Raw genomic sequence first — 16,393 nt, forward strand, 5'->3', positions numbered from 1 at the left:
GTAAATTTACCCCGCTCCCCTTAACCTTATTCGAGCCGGGTGGGGGGATTTCGCCCCTCTGGCGGTATTTTTTAATAACTCTTTATTGCTATGTTATATGGCTATGATACTTACTGAGTTTCAATATTTCAATATATATTAGACACCTCCATGCCAAATTTTAGGTCCCATACCTTTCAGAAGCTTTGATACTGGCCATTACTTGACACTGCCCCTAAATATCTTTTTGATATCCTTTTAATGGGGCAAATATAATAACTCTTGTTAGGATTATCTTTATAACTTTAAACTTGCAACAACCCCATGAAAAGTTATTGAGGGGTCCGAACGCCCAACCCCCCCCCCCCCCCCCCTCGCTTATAATATGTTAGAAAACCCATGGACCGAATAGGGTTAACAATATAGGGTTAAAGTAGTAAGAAAGTTAAAGAAAGGGAAAAAATATTTTATTTGTAATATTTAAAAGCCATCGTTACCATTACTAACGTTATTAACGCTTCCGCATCTTTGCTACCGTCTTCCTTTTTTTTAATTCCTTCCTTTTAAAATATTTCGATTCATCTGATCAGAAGATACTTGACTTTTTCCATTTTTTCCTTTGTCCGGGCCGGCGACACGGTTCTTAAAAAAGAGGGGCCACAAAATGACACCCCTAACACTGGGCGTTTTAAAACCTAAATAATGGGTAATGGAAATAAATAGAGAACATTTTTTTTATTTACATTAATATTTAAATGACCAATCAGAAATTTAACCCAATCATGAACGGTGTCTCTCATATGGCTTCTTCATATGGGGTTATAGGAGGCAAATCCTTTCTTGCGTGTTTCCTCCATATAATGAGCTTCAAACGAGAACATCTAAAGCCAAAAAAACTTTAAACATATTATGATTAAAAAGCACGAGAAACGATGTCAATTTGTCAAAATACGTCACCCAGGCAATTCTTTCCAATTTTTTTTTTACGATTTTTCGGGGGCATAAGTGAAACTGTATGTAGGGCATTATCACTGGTGTTTACCAGACCTACACATCTGCTAAATCAGATCTCTTGAAGCAAACATTGGACAGACGATTCTATTCAGTAACTTATATATGTTATATATGATAAATAATATATGGACAAGAAATGGTATTTACAAACAATCAACAACATTGTAGTCCTTGCAACTAACAAGCTTATACTACGCACATACAGTTGACATTAGAAAAATTTCAAAAATAATCAAACAGTCATACTATGAACGAATTATAAATATTACTATAAAACCAAATTCGATCAAGTAAAGTTCTCTCTGGAAATATCTTTGAAAATACTTTTTAAGATTTATTTGTTGACACAGTATATTCGCATGTCTGTGAAATTACATCTTTGCAACTGGGACACTGATGTCCATAATAATTCAAATGTATTTAGTCGTCTGAATCCTTCACGTTTCGTACATTCTTTGCAGTGATTGCATTCTCTGGTTTGCATTCAAAGATACCTCTCTCTTTTTAAAACATAAATGTATTTACTTCAGTTTAAATTTCGAACCACTTGATGAAACAATGGTAACACATTTTACTTTTGTTGTTTTTATAACGAATTTCTTCTTGTCAACTGACTTTTCCTTCTTTTTGTCTCCTGAAACGAAATAAAACAAATAATTTAAAGCTTCATATTCTGAAGTATTGTATATGTATATTTTGTAGTTATCTAATAAAAAAATAAGTTATATGATTTCCTTACCAGATTTTGTAAATGGATACATTTCAAGTATGTTTTCTTCCTTCAAACGTAATGTTCTTTAGCACGTTTATAACTAGAAATAGGATTTTTAAAAACGAAAATGATATTTATATAGTGTTTTTAGAGTTTAAGCGTAGGATGAAAGGAAATGCGGAAAACTTTGGGATATTATACTTTGCTTTACCGCAATACATTAAGTAGAAATTACATTATGTCACAAGATACAAAACACGTCGATGTAGTTTATCTGACAGTTTCAAGTACGTCTGTTTGCAAGTGTGAGAGGTCATATTGCGGTATATTAATAACTCGTCGTGAGATACTCGTGTAATTAAGTTAATTTCCGTTGAAATTTAATCACATAAATGTTACATAACAAAGTTGAAACAGAGAAATTACATGTAAATTTATGTGGTTTTTAAGGTATACTTGTCAAGTCCTTTCCAATCGGTGATATGACAACAGGTGATCAACACTTATTAGAGCTTAAATCATAATTTTTACACCTTGTTGCATTTTGGGCCAGAGTCAGGAATATCTGGAAATTTCATCAGAAAGTGCTTTCATAGAATTTCACAGGACGTTCGTCAATAATCAAATAACAATGTTACGCAATGGTAAAGTATTTTAAATTGTAAATTGCTTATTGATGATATTAAAACAAAAAATATACAAATTTGGTGTCATCAACATTAATGATAACATTTTTGCTGAGAAAACTAAAGTTAGGCACATTACAAAAATTGCTTCAGTAAGGCTTAATATCGTAGAGAAGAAAGTAAGCATGTGATGAAGCGATAATTCCATGACAGAACTAGCTAAATTAGCATTGACAAAATAATAATTTCCTCTTTTCATTACTGATGATAATGTATTTCTACTCACTCTCGAAATCAACAGTGGGAAGATTTTTTTTTTCGTGAAATGTTCGCAGAATTTAAATGATTTGAAATGATTTTAATGGAAAAAAAAAACATAACGTACTTTTATTCCTTCTATCACTTTATAAAAAAGAAAGTACGTTATTAAGGTGATTGAGAAAAAGAACTTTATGAAGGTAATTGGGATGGAAAAACTACGCTTAAGCAAAAAAGTTTTTAATTTCAAGAGTCTTGTTTCAAAAACAAGTCATATTTTGAACCCGTGCAGACATTAAAAACTGTGTATACCTAACATGTAAATATTACCTTTTGTTTCCAACACTAGTTAGCACATTGTATTTCGTTGCTTTAGCGTTATGGATTTTATTTTTAATTGGCTTTGTGATCACCATGTGATGCGACAAAAATGCAATTTGTAATGTTAAAACTTGTCTTAAGACAGGTGGTCTACGAAGAGGTTGACACAATCTTCCTTTTTACAAGGAATTGAGAAAATATACATTAGACTAACAAAAGAACAAATGAAAAAAAAAACAACGAAAAGACGATAAAGAAACAGCTACAGTCAAAATCAAAATAAGCAATTAAAACTAAATTATACAAGGATAAATGAAATAATAATACTTATTATAATAATTGAATATCATGCAAGTATCTGAGAGGCTTTACCTGATCAATCATCCACTGTTTATTACCAAGAAAGACGACTTTCTACGTTTTAAAAAAGACGCAAATGAGACGACTTTAATAAGCCAAATAAATTGCATTGCGTCAATAATTTGAACTCACATTGTAGATTCATTTGAGAAACGCTTCCTAACACAAATGCGTGACTAAGAAAGCAAGGAGCTTTAAAGTAGGAATATGGCCTACCCTAAACATTACGCTTAACTCAAACTTGGAAATGTCATCTATCTGCGTTACGTGTGTAGATAATGATTGCTAGTAATTTGTTTTGTGCAAATTGAGTTGAAATCTCAGCTACAGTGTATTGTTTAGTACATAATTAAAGTTGAATTTAAGCTGAGATGTGTTTGCGCTGTTGCAATATTTTTCTTAAAAAGAGATTCATCTGTCGTGATTTCTTAATGTTTTTTTTCGGTTAATCAGTAAACGTTATACCTAGCTTTAAAACTAGCAATAAAATATTTTTCTTATCAGAATCGAAAGCACTGAGAAGGTTAAAATAGTCAGTCGGAAGCAATACATCATTACCATACAATAGTTTATAACACTTAAAGCAGACACGATACTTATAAAAAAGTTACTTGGTTTGTCATTAAATTGTCACTTGAAACTGAATTATGCAGTGCTTAACAGCTACATAAGTTACATATGTAAAGGTGAACGTGTTATACAATGCAAATGTTTACAAAATAATTAGAAATTGTCAGAAGCTTCTTATACCTATTTGGTATGGACTTTGGTCACCCTTGTATATGAGTAAATTAATGTCAGTGGGGAAGTTGTATAAAGTGGCTGTCTTCCATAAATTCTGACCGATACCTATGACCTGTTATTCGACTTGCAGTTGGGCGATAGTGCGGACCCTTGAGTCAGCATCCTTCGCCTCCCGCAATCTATGATAACCATTCGCCCAAAAGCACCAACGTCAGCTTCTGACAACATTAAAACAAAGATGTACAAAAGGTATCGTTGTTGCTTTGGTATACCATAGAAATATAATAAAAGAAAAAGAGGCAAAACGCGATAATGTTCTATTCAAAATCTCAATGTTTAAACACACAATGCGGAGGAGGCGGGTCACTGGTTTCCAGGTTTTTTTGCGTTCTCGCAAAAAGACTAAATAGTGATGCTTTGATTAAAAAATGGTGACAATTTCACTTGTTAAAGATTAAGAAAATAAGTAGGTTTTCACTAAACTCGTTCATTGTTTACTGGTTAAAAATCTCTCAGGGGCTTACCCTCGCCTTTCAAAATAATTTAGCTGTATAACTTTTTAACAGATTAGTTGGAGAAGAAGCTTGGCGATCAGGCAGCCATTTTTTCTTGCTAAAATAAAACAGTTTTTTCTGAAGAAATACTAAACGAAATATGAATTCTTCATGGATATACAAAGGTAAGGTCATATACTTCGATAATAATCTTTAAATGAAGGACGATGGCTAGCCAAAGTTTAGGGACAAATTCTGGCTTTCTACTTTCGATGTTGATAAGTGTCCTTTTATATGTGCTCGGTGTGTTTTTGCTACCTAAAAAAAGGGCATTCTTTCAGACTACCGAATATAAACTCGGAAAACTGTCTATTTAGAAGGATCTTTACATAAAAAAAGTAAAATAATTTGTCGTTCATGTGGTAACTCTCTAAATAGAGAACTTGAAAAGATTAATCCTAAGTCGAGAAGTGACTACCGGGATATTATTTTTAACCAACTCAGCACATCTGTAGCTATAACTCAGCTAATTGTCATGTAGAAATTTTGTGAGCATGGACTTCGCAGTGTTTAAGTCACTATTATTATAATTATTATTCCGAATATTTATACAATATATATCCACTTCAGTGTTGGGAACACTGTTATCAACGTGGTTCCTGTGTTCTGAGTATATACATTAGGTATACACTGGCATTGCCTATCCAATTTCTCTCACAAGACATGGGTTGACCGGTAGCTTTGGTGAAGACACTTGCTAAACATGGCCACACTGTGGACCGATCCACGGGCCTTGCGATTGCGAAGCGAATTCCATAACCACAAGGCCACATGCCACATTGAAGTGATTATAAACTATGTATGCAATCAAATTAACATCAGAAGAATAGAATATGCATTAGGAATTCGTCGAAAGAAAGTTTAATGAAATGCACTTTATATGACTGAATCAAAGTACTAGGGGGACATATTATAGACCAAGTGTTACTGTGACAGCTGTGAAATTTCCAATGAATATTATTATAAACTATGATATGACAGAAATAATTTTATTTCGCACGTAAATAATTTACCAAAATTCTTATCGGACGAAGATGTGAGTGAAGTTTGTAGCTATCACGGAGTTTCAAACCGCGTAGGTATGGGCACTAAAAAAACGCTTGTAAGGACAAATTTTTTGCTTGTTTTTTTTTTTTTTTTACTCGACTACCGCTATTGGTTTCCCGGTGAGTTGCTTATAAAATTCATACCGTATAGGCGCAGTTGAGGCATAAATTACTAATTTTAGTATACATTTCTTTCTTATATCTATACTTTTATACAACATTTAACTTATCTAAAACAGGGTTAATTTGTTCTGCTCGTCATCCCTTTACTACAATAACTTTCGTACAAAAAATTCAAATGAAGGAAAGCCTATACTTTACAGATTACCAAGGACCAAGGATTTACAAATGGAGTACCAAAATATTTTCAAAACTGCTGAAGTTAATTGGAAAGACGAACACATGTGTTGTAAACATTGGCGTCCTGGTTATAAAATTAAGGAAGCTCTTTGTGGTGTTACAGTACCCATGTCACAAATTTCCATTATTGAGCAAAAATATAATAAAGCAATAAAAAGACTTGAAAATAAAAACACTTTCACCGGTACAGCTTTAATTGGATCTCAGCACATATTAGTGGCCTCCTTTTCAGTGACATACATCCTGGCTCAATTAGTGACAGCGCTATAACTGAAGAAACTGCTATTCTTAAATGGGTGCAACCTGAACATGAACTTATGTCAGATAGAGGTTCTTCCGTACAAGATCATTGTTCCATAAAAGGTGTTTTTTTAAATCGACCTGCCCAAAAAGATACAGATCAATTTTCATCTGCTGATGTTGCTGAAAATTTTTATATTGCATCTTATAAAATTCATTCGGAGAGATTTATTGGATGAGTAAGAGATTAGCCAATTTTGAATGCTGTTTGGCCTTTACAAAGAATGGACTTTCATCAACTCGGCAAGTTCTAAGTCACATTGTGAATTTGACAATGCTACCTATTGGTCTAATTATCGATAATGTTCCTGCTCACATTACTGTAGAAGGACTAAATCATATTGAACTTATCTTGTTATCACCCAATACAACATCAGAAACCCAACCATTGGATCAAAAAGTCAATAGAAGTTTGAAAACTTACTACCGTCTTTCCCTCTTTAGGATTTTTATAACAAGTATTAAAGGGGTAAATTAACCAAATAAAAGTCAACATTCTGAAAGCAATGATTGTAGTGCAGCTGGGGAGAGAGTAACACCAGGAACAGTAGACAACTGCTTCAAGAAAGCTTGCATAAGTCTGGCAGCACAAAATTACAGTCAATAAGGTGAAGATAATCCATTCAAACTTCTTGCAGCTGAGATGGAAGTCAGTACGACTAAGTCACCACGACTAAGATCGATCCCATGACTGGCGAAGAATTCAGTCATCGTGTACGATTATTCCATGGCAATTGTAAAGAACACGATGAGAAATTTATATATTTTATTATATATTTATTTATATAAAAATTACAGCGATTAAGAAGATGTAAGATATAGAGTTGTTAAAGAAAAAAAAGCACTCCCTTTACATAGTAAAAGTCGATTCTAATGAAAGCAAAATTAAGTTTTTTCTTGCTCTTTTTATGTTCGCTGTCCCAAACCTTGATTCAAACAGCCTTTCATGAACTTTTGAAATCATAACTGGTAAATTATTTCACACTACCACAACCTCGAAAGCTAATGGATTGAACTTTTTAAAACAAATATAAACACAAAAGCCTTGTACTTCGTTCAACATCTGGCGGTGGTGTAAAAGGTGGACCAGATAAGTTTATTTGCTACATGGCTTTTTCGCCAACAAAAGTTGTGTTCAGCAAGGCAATCATTAGCTTAAACTCAAAAAACAATCGTTTATTATTCAAAACCAGACGATGTTCTTGGTGATATACCTCATCTTCACCAGTAGACTCTGACTCAGGAAGAGTTCACTTACTGTCAGCCTCTGCAACATTTTCAATGACGTCGTCATTAACTCTAACATTCACTGTTATTCACATTATCAACTGGAGCAGTGACTTTAACATGGGCACGTTCATGCTGTGCTCGTGGTTTCACATAAAAATTTTCAGTCAGAATCATTGTTTAGCTAGCTAGTTGGTTAACTCATAACTAAAAAATATAAAACATCTCCAGCTAGCCTTTTTAGTAGTAACAAAATAGTAAAAAGATATAATTTAATCCTATCCAATAAAAACAATATGTAAATAACAAAAACACAATACATGACAAAGCACCATAACAACATCGTAGCTAGGTTAGCTATGTTAGCTAGCTGGTATTTATGGGAACGTTATTACACAACAACAAATGCAAATGATAGTACACTGAACCTGATACATCAAACAACTTCCACGAATTATTTAAGCCGAAAGCACCTAAACTCGCTGGAATTTTGCTCCCTCTGTTTCATTCTCACGCAGGCATAGCTCCTTTTTCGATTCAGAATTTTTGCCCGGCGCTGTGTGTCGCAGTACGGTAGCATTCAACTTTATCATAAGGTAACAAATAGGGAAAATTTAAACAATTTTCAGTCAATCAGAAACTAATCCGGCAATAAAACCCAATTGTTTAAATTTGGTTGTTGTACCCAATTGTTTAAATTTGTTTGTTGTACAACAACTCGGTTCATAAAAAATTTGAAGTAAAAACCATCTACCGTATAAATCAAAAGTAACGGTAGCATTTTTACCATTTTTTCTTGAGAATAGACCTTTCCCGAATTTCCAAATTATGTCATACTCACTAAAAGAGGTCGATGCTAAAAATGATTCTTATCCCTAAGTTCCTTAGCAAAAGGTAGAACAAATTAACTAATTTCGTAAATATTTTTGTTCGTTAAGTGCCTCAATTGCGAGCTGAAAGTTCCGGTCAAACCCTTCAAATAGCTGAGCTTTCTAAGAATAGCCTCGTTTTCAAAATAATTATTTTCTTCAAAACTAAATAAAATCCAATCAGAATATTATATTGCTTTAAAAACTTTAGTTTTGTCATGATAATTTGATATTCTATTTAAATATCCTTATTTGAAGAGCATAAAACTATTATAACATTTTGAATGACGTCATTATTATTATAATTTATGAGATTCGGGAAAGGTGTATTGATTTGATTCGCTGGAGTAGAGTAATCTCCATTGACGTTTATTGAACTGCCTTTTAAATTCTTCGCTTTTCTTAAAATATTAACCTTGTCCCTATATTCTAACAGTATAAGTACAAGAGTTTGCATTTTACCATTACTTTTCTGTCCTGTTCGGTGCGCCCTTTCTACGTGTCCATTTTCTATCTATTTTAATATTTTCTCAGAAACACCAAATTGTTTTGTAGAATATGTTATCAGTTTAATTAAACCAGCTTCCCTTTTTTTTCTCATTCATATTTTGTGTCACACTTTCCTCTACGTCATTTTTTGTTTTTGTTTTTAAGATTTTAATTTTTCTAATTGGCTCAGTAAGATTATTTATTAATGTCCTATCTTCTTTCTTGGATAACTTCATCTAATAATGCTTTTTGCTTTTTCTCTTTTTTGATCTTGTTTTTTTCCGGGCAAGTGGTGAACCACAGGTGTGCTTTGTTGTGGTTGATAAACTTTTTAGGTGCACCAAGAGAAAGTCTTCCGAACTTTTAGCAACATTGCCATTGTAACAAATTTGATATGTTTTCAGCATCACCTTTTTGTAATAGAGCTGTAGTTTTTGTACAAACACTTATTTTAAATTGTTGTCCATCAGTAGAGTTAGTGGTAATGATGTTTCAACGTCTGTTATGTTGTGCACGTTTTTACACAGGTTCGTAATCGTTTCGGCCCGTTTATTAAACTTTGGCCTATTTTTTGCCAAATGGGGCTGGCATGGGCCCGCTGTGGTGGCTTGAAATCTTCACCTCATTAATGGGCTGTGGTTTTTCTGTGAAGACACTGCTGCCGTGTTAAGTTAAGATTGTTTGATTTGGGTTATAATTATGTTTCTCTACTGGTGATGTACTATTATTGCCATGAGTTGTACTCACTAAGATATAGTCATGTTCATTCCGTGAAAATGCATATTATATTGTATATAAATATTTATAACACTTTTATCATTGTACATCAGCATAATGCAGTGTCAGGCACAAAAATTTTTTTGTCTATTGTCTAATTGATTTTGCATGTTTTACAGTACGGGAACATTCGAAAAGTACGTTTTTTGTGACGGAGAGTGTTGTGTCACATAATAACGAATTTGGGGAGAGCGAGAAGTGGGATGGTCAAAGTTCTTAAATAAGAGGAAGTTTTTTATTTGTTAAAGGGAAATTCGTCTTAAAAATATGCTCCCAATTGTTGTTATAAAAATCATTCTTGTTAAAATCACTAAAAATTATGGCAAAAGCCCATATTGGTTTGGTCTGCTGATCAGCTGATTCTCAGTTACTTTGTTGCGCGTTAAAATTATCAAGAAGATATGGACCGTTACTACAGAAACTTAGAACCCTAGAAACTGGCTCGAGAAAGATGTTAACCTTCATTTGTGCATCCGCGTAAATTGGGCAAGGGGAATTTCCCTAGTGGTTATCTGTTGTACACTTTCCTTTTAATGTTTTTGTTTTTGTTCTACTCTTGTTTTGTACCTTCTGTTAGTCTGAAACGTCAGTGTATATTTTGTCGATTTCTTGTAACATGAAAGATATGGCCATCTAGAGCCTTATTTTCGTAGTAAAATTTCTGTCAGGAGGGTATCCCCCTGTCATTTTTTTTATATAATTCTTTTTGTCTACGGTGTATGACTATGATATTTCCTGAGTTTTCATTTTTATTTATTTTGTATCATATCTCTCAGAGCCCTAGATATTGGCAATTGCTTAAAACTACTCGCAAAAGTCTCTATGAAATCCTTATAACCGGGATTTATAAAAACTTTCGTTAGGATTGTCCTTAAAACTTGAAACTTATCAAGGGAAGTGTTTCTGTATATTTGGATACGTCGTTACTTCGACTTCTCGGTTTTTTCAGATCTTACCCGAAAATGGGATTTGTTAGATAACTTTTAGCGTTTTTTTGTAGGAATTTTGTAAAAACGAAAAACCCCGGAACGAATAGAGTTAACACGATGTACAAAGAAAAAGAAAAATTATTAGTTCTTCATTTCTAGAACATGATAGTTTAGTAGGCGACGCTTCGGGAGATCCTTCTCCCATCATAATGCAAAGTTTCCAGAATAATATGAATACTGAACAGACAAACCGAAATAAAAATTACTTTAGGAACTATTAATAGAAGGCAAGGTAAATACCGTGATATTTTTTCATTTCAAAAAATTCTAGCAATTTAGTTATAAGGTATGAGCTACACACAAAAAGCATCTCTGAATGGGCAACTTTATCGCTGACAGTCAAAAGAAAAGCTGAATAGCATCAATGATTTATAGTGAAGTTTTCGTCTCAACGACTTTGAGCAGATAACAGACATTGGCACTGCACTCTCCATGTTACGTTGCATCATGCCAGCAGAATCTGATAAACATTAAGGTGAAAAACTTATCTTTGATCATTTCATATCAGTTAATTACTAAGATTACTGAAACAACTAATTTTAGATAATATGCATAAAAGCGGCATATTACAAACAGAAAAAACCAAATACAGCTGATGAGCAAGACGTTTTACAAGTTTTTTTCTATCCGCGAGCAATCACTTTTTTTCAATTTAAACAGTTCGTCACACTTGGCTTTAGAACTAAGCATAGACCTACACTTGCAAAATATCCTTAAAATAACCCTTGCACCTCTATAATTAAATTAGATAGCAAGATAAGAGCTTGTTTACAGAAATTAAATCATATTTCTGCGTCGTATGAGGTCTCAAAAAATTAATGGTAAAAACAAATTAAGCTGGAACAATTATAAGTAATTAATCTCTTAGGGCCTGGAACTAGTTACGGTGTTAATTTTCTATTTTCGTAAGTGCTTGTATAATATGCTATGACTTTTGTATTTATGCTGGAGTATGAAAGTAGAATTATTTCTACTACCAATTGAATGTTTTGCGTTATAAATTCTTAAGTGCACCTCAGATAGGGCTAGAACTAAATGCATTTCTACTTTGCAACTTTCTGTTATGACATCCCATTTTGAATATTAATGAGCCTGCACCAACTCTGTAGAGGAAAAGCACGAGTCAACATCTATAGATAACAACAATGAAACAATGAAAGGTCAAGTTTACCATTGTTGGAAACTGATGCCAATCAGAAGAGTAAGAAGGGAGGTTTGGCATCAAACTTAAAAAAATGCCATTTAATTTAATATCCATTAATTTTATTTTCAAAGCTGGATAGGAATTAAAAAAAACAATGTGCAAGCAATTAATTAAGAAAAAAACTGCTGAAGAGAGGATTAAAAAATAATTAAAAAAAGCAATAACAACGTTGAAAAATAAATAAATAAAATCATGTATAGCACGAACGAAGCAATGCAAAGGTTGTTAGGGATAGGTTGTTGGGGATAGGGTTTAATACACCATTCCCTTTCTTTTTCATATCTTTCACACCATCCCCATTCTTTTTCATATTGATGTCATGTTCACAATCATTAGCCGCAAGGTTTTCAGATTCATACAACAAACAAACAATCTGCTACAACATGTTTTTTTAATTTTGTACTATTTCATTTGTGGTGGAAATCGAGGCCTAATAGCACAAGTGGAAGATTTTGACGACTGTGATCGTAACAATAACGTCACTAGAAGATGAACGACTTGTGCATGGTTGAATTAGTTAAACTTTAAATAGCCGCCAGTTTTACAATGGTGTACATGACTTTAATAACTGATTATAAAAACAATAAAATTTTAATATTGCTGGATGTACTGCAAATTTTTTTTCTAATGCTTTCAGTTACGAATAACTGATTATCATGAGTTGTACGGTAAAATATCACCCACAATCTAAATACCGAAAATGACAATGCTATGACCAGGTGCAATATTTTTTAGTACAGGTGTGGTTTTAGTACGTACACTACTTTTTTAACACTCGAGGTAGAAATTGAAGAAATTTTTGAGCCTTTTTTGCAGAATTCAAAGGGCCTAATCGGATTAACTAAAGTAAGCAAATTTATAGTGGCTTTCAGATGTTTGTCATTTTGGACTCTCAGTTCATATCAAAATCAGGTCAATTCTTTTAGGGAAGAATTTGCAGTATTCATAGCTTAATGACCGTGCCAGAGGTTTTCTTTGATGAATTTTGTCTAATAATATCAATAAACATAACTAGCTGGGTTTTTTTATTTGTTTCTCAAACGGGAATAATCTTTTCACAATTCTTTGCAATGCTACAACATAACTGGGTACATTGAGAGACTGTTGATCTATTTATTGACTAAAAATAACAGTCAACATATGACAAATGTCAGTTGGAAGCCATCAGCTGATTCCGTGTCAGATAAAATTTAATTAACGAGATAGGTGTGCATTTTTTTACATAGAATCTTTAATACGAAAGAATGTTTTTAGATAAAAACAAAATAAAAGCGTTTGTAAATGTGAGATGCCCCGATTAATGTACTTTAGACCAAAAAAGCAAATAAAAGTTAATGTTACCTAAAATAATGTCGCGAACTGTCTTTTTCGAAGCTACAACTTTCCTTTATATTGTCTAACTGTTTGTTCATCTCATTTATATAAGTTTTATATATATTTACATTTATATTATTTATTTAATAATAATTACACGCATCAATCACGTATTGATAACTTAAAAAAAAAGGATTTTTAGAAAACATTACCATGCTTACATTAAATCACTCCATCTCTATTACCAATTAAAAAAAGTTTCCTCCAATTTTTATCTCTGATCATAAACACACAAAAAATACCATTTAGAAGTGGCAAATATATTTTTGAAATTGGAAATACGTGGAAACGTTCAATTTATTTCGTTCAATTCATTAAAAAAGATGTCCCTATGCCAAATTAGCATAATTATTTTCTTGTTTATGTCAACATTTTCTGTGTAACGTAATCATTATTCTAAATTGCAAGAATTATCATGCAAAAAAATGATGTATTTTTTACATGTCGGTTCAAAATCAGCAAGAAAGTATTCGATTGGTGTAAAGCGTATATACAATATTTGAATTAAAAGAGGCCAACATTTTGTGAATTCATACACTTATAATTAACGTAGCAAAATATCGAAATCATTTTTTATTTACTCATTTTAGGCGAAAGAAATATACAAAAAATAAAGAACGAAAAAATATAGGAAATATTTTTCAACAACAACAGTGATATCTCGTTATCACATAAACCGAGCATTAGTGTTTTCAATTTTGTATACTCAGTTTGTGATTTTTGAATTTCAATCACGGTTTACAAAGCTATATCTTCAATAACAAACAACATTCCCAATTTATGTGAGCCTGAGTCAATTAATTCATTTCTAGATTTATAAAAACCATTTATTCGCCTTTTACTTTTCGCTTGTTAACTATGAAAAATGAATGGAAGGAGTTTACCAATGAGTTCTCGTTCGTCCTGGAGGAAATAATAGCTTGGCTCACAAGTTATTAACTAAGCAGGAGTAAAATATAAGCTTCTTGTACTTTATTTCAGTTAATCCGAAAAATATATACCGCGATAACAGATTTTATAGTAAATAACCGTGAAATCACAAGTTGTTTATTTAAATTTTTTATAGTATTTTAGTTTTAGGGACTTTCAAATGGTTGGTTTTAATCGGTTGTGACGTCATGACCGATATGAAAGCTTTTAGTTAAAATTTACTAGATAGTTTTGCGTGCATTTAGGAATTACTTTTGTTGTCACGGAAAAAAGATAAATTATTTTGCAAAAATAGGAACTAAAAAAAATTATCATATTCAAATCACACAAAATCAAATATTTCTTTTCTTGTAAAGATCAATTCAAGACTTGTAAAGTCTGGAATTGTGTTCTATTTTTGCGTGATAGCTGTAATGCTCGATTTAAAGAGCATTGGATCTCTGATAAAAGTTTGTATATTTTAAATATCTTGAAATTTCTCGTCCTTGTAAAATGGTTTGTGATGAAATTTTTTTTATTTTAGAACATGCCGAAACTAATTGACAACTTAAACTTAAAGAGTGACCGGATCTGAATAAGCAAGTCAAGCATTGCATAATTAACATATCTGTTTAATTATACTTGTTAACTTAATTTTTTTTTTAATTTTTTAATTTTTGTTTTATTAGTGAATTGTAAACAGATTATTATTTATTTTTTAGTCTATATTGTAACATTTTCCCCGACAACGATTTTATCAACAATGGTACGTTTTTTAACTAAGCTTTATATTTTCATACACTTGTTTATTTATTGTATGAACCTTTAACAATTATTATTTTGAATTAAGCTTGTAAACATCTTACATATAACCTTTAATTGTAAATTCATGATGATTGTTGATGCAATCAAACATGTAAAGAATAAAATGTTTGTCACCATGTTTTGAAGATGACTGAAATAGGTTATAAATTTACTTTCCTTGCTTTTAAAGTACAAGTATAGCTCGAAACTAAGTACTAGACTTCCAAAAGTTGATTGATTTGAAGGGATTAGGTCTTATTTTATTTTTTAATTACTTAATTACTTACAAATGTTTTAAATTAATAGTAGAAAAAAAGGATTGTCAAAGCATGTATGCCGAAACTTATGGTACGATTTTCCCAGCCTTTTGCACACACGTTTCTCCACAAGAATGCTTATTTCTTCTATGTAAATTTTGACTTGATTGATATTTTTATCTAAACACATCCTGTTCATAATAATATATATGAATTTATGAAGTCAAAGTTACTTATAAGTTTTGCCTCAAGCCTAGTACGTTTTTATCCTTATGTTGCATATCCTTGGGTTCTGGAAATCTGATATTAAGAAGTCCATATTAAACAAACATGTTTGTAAAACTAAAAGTGTTAACTGAAATGCGAAAGAAACAAATCATTCCAAACAAAAACATTTCTGTTTTACTATTATTGCAAACAGGTGTCGCAGTGTCTACAGTATATAATTTCATATAGTTATTTCAAAAATTTAGTTGAGATAGGTATTCTTATAAACAAAAGATTCTTTGTTACTGAATTGATTTACTTCACGATCATAGAAAATTAATTTTCCGATAAAAAATAGTATTTTTATCTCAAATATTTGTTCATTTAAATGAGAAATAATTATACATCTGGACCAACATGTCTTTACCAATGAATTTTAAAGTCCAGTCAACCCCGAAACTTTTGTATCGTGGAAAGTTAAGTAATATCTCTAAACTTTAATTTTGTCTGGTGGTGTTTTTTCATATTTTTTGAATCGAATACTAGCACCGTAAAGATAAGTGTTTGAGAAATAAATCTTTAAACATTTCCAATCAATTTACTGGACAATTAAATCACCGTTATCCCTTATATCTTGCATTATGCAAATAAGAAAGTCAGAGTAAATATGTCTTAATAGTGAAGTAATCTCTGCAATTTTGTAAAAGTTGATAAGTTCACCGTTCAGAAGTTTCGATTCTATTTATAGAACAATATTTTATTATTTAGCGCTGACAGGTAACTAGCTTTTAAAATCAAAGTTCACAAAAAAATGCGACAACAATAAAACGGTACAAAGTACATTAAACTTGTTAATTTGTCTGTATGGCGCGATCATACGTGCAACCAATGAAATCGCATTATTTTTAACAAGCATAAGGCCATTTACCCGCGCTAGAAACCTGAAACTAATACATAAAGGGTATTAGGCCCGAAACTATTTATAAAAAACGTAAGGGATATTTGATCTCAGA

General features: G+C 31.9%; 1 long non-coding RNA gene across 1 annotated transcript; it reads right to left on the bottom strand.

The window, feature by feature from the left end:
- Positions 1 to 960: 960 nt before the first annotated feature.
- On the bottom strand, positions 961 to 13,427 carry LOC130649237 (uncharacterized). Its single transcript, XR_008983023.1, has 3 exons — positions 13,171 to 13,427; positions 1,733 to 1,805; positions 961 to 1,627 (listed from the first exon to the last, which is right to left on the bottom strand). It is a non-coding gene; the product is annotated as an uncharacterized LOC130649237 (long non-coding RNA).
- Positions 13,428 to 16,393: the final 2,966 nt, after the last annotated feature.

This window comes from Hydractinia symbiolongicarpus, chromosome 7 (assembly GCF_029227915.1).
Source record: "Hydractinia symbiolongicarpus strain clone_291-10 chromosome 7, HSymV2.1, whole genome shotgun sequence".
NCBI lineage: Eukaryota > Metazoa > Cnidaria > Hydrozoa > Anthoathecata > Hydractiniidae > Hydractinia > Hydractinia symbiolongicarpus.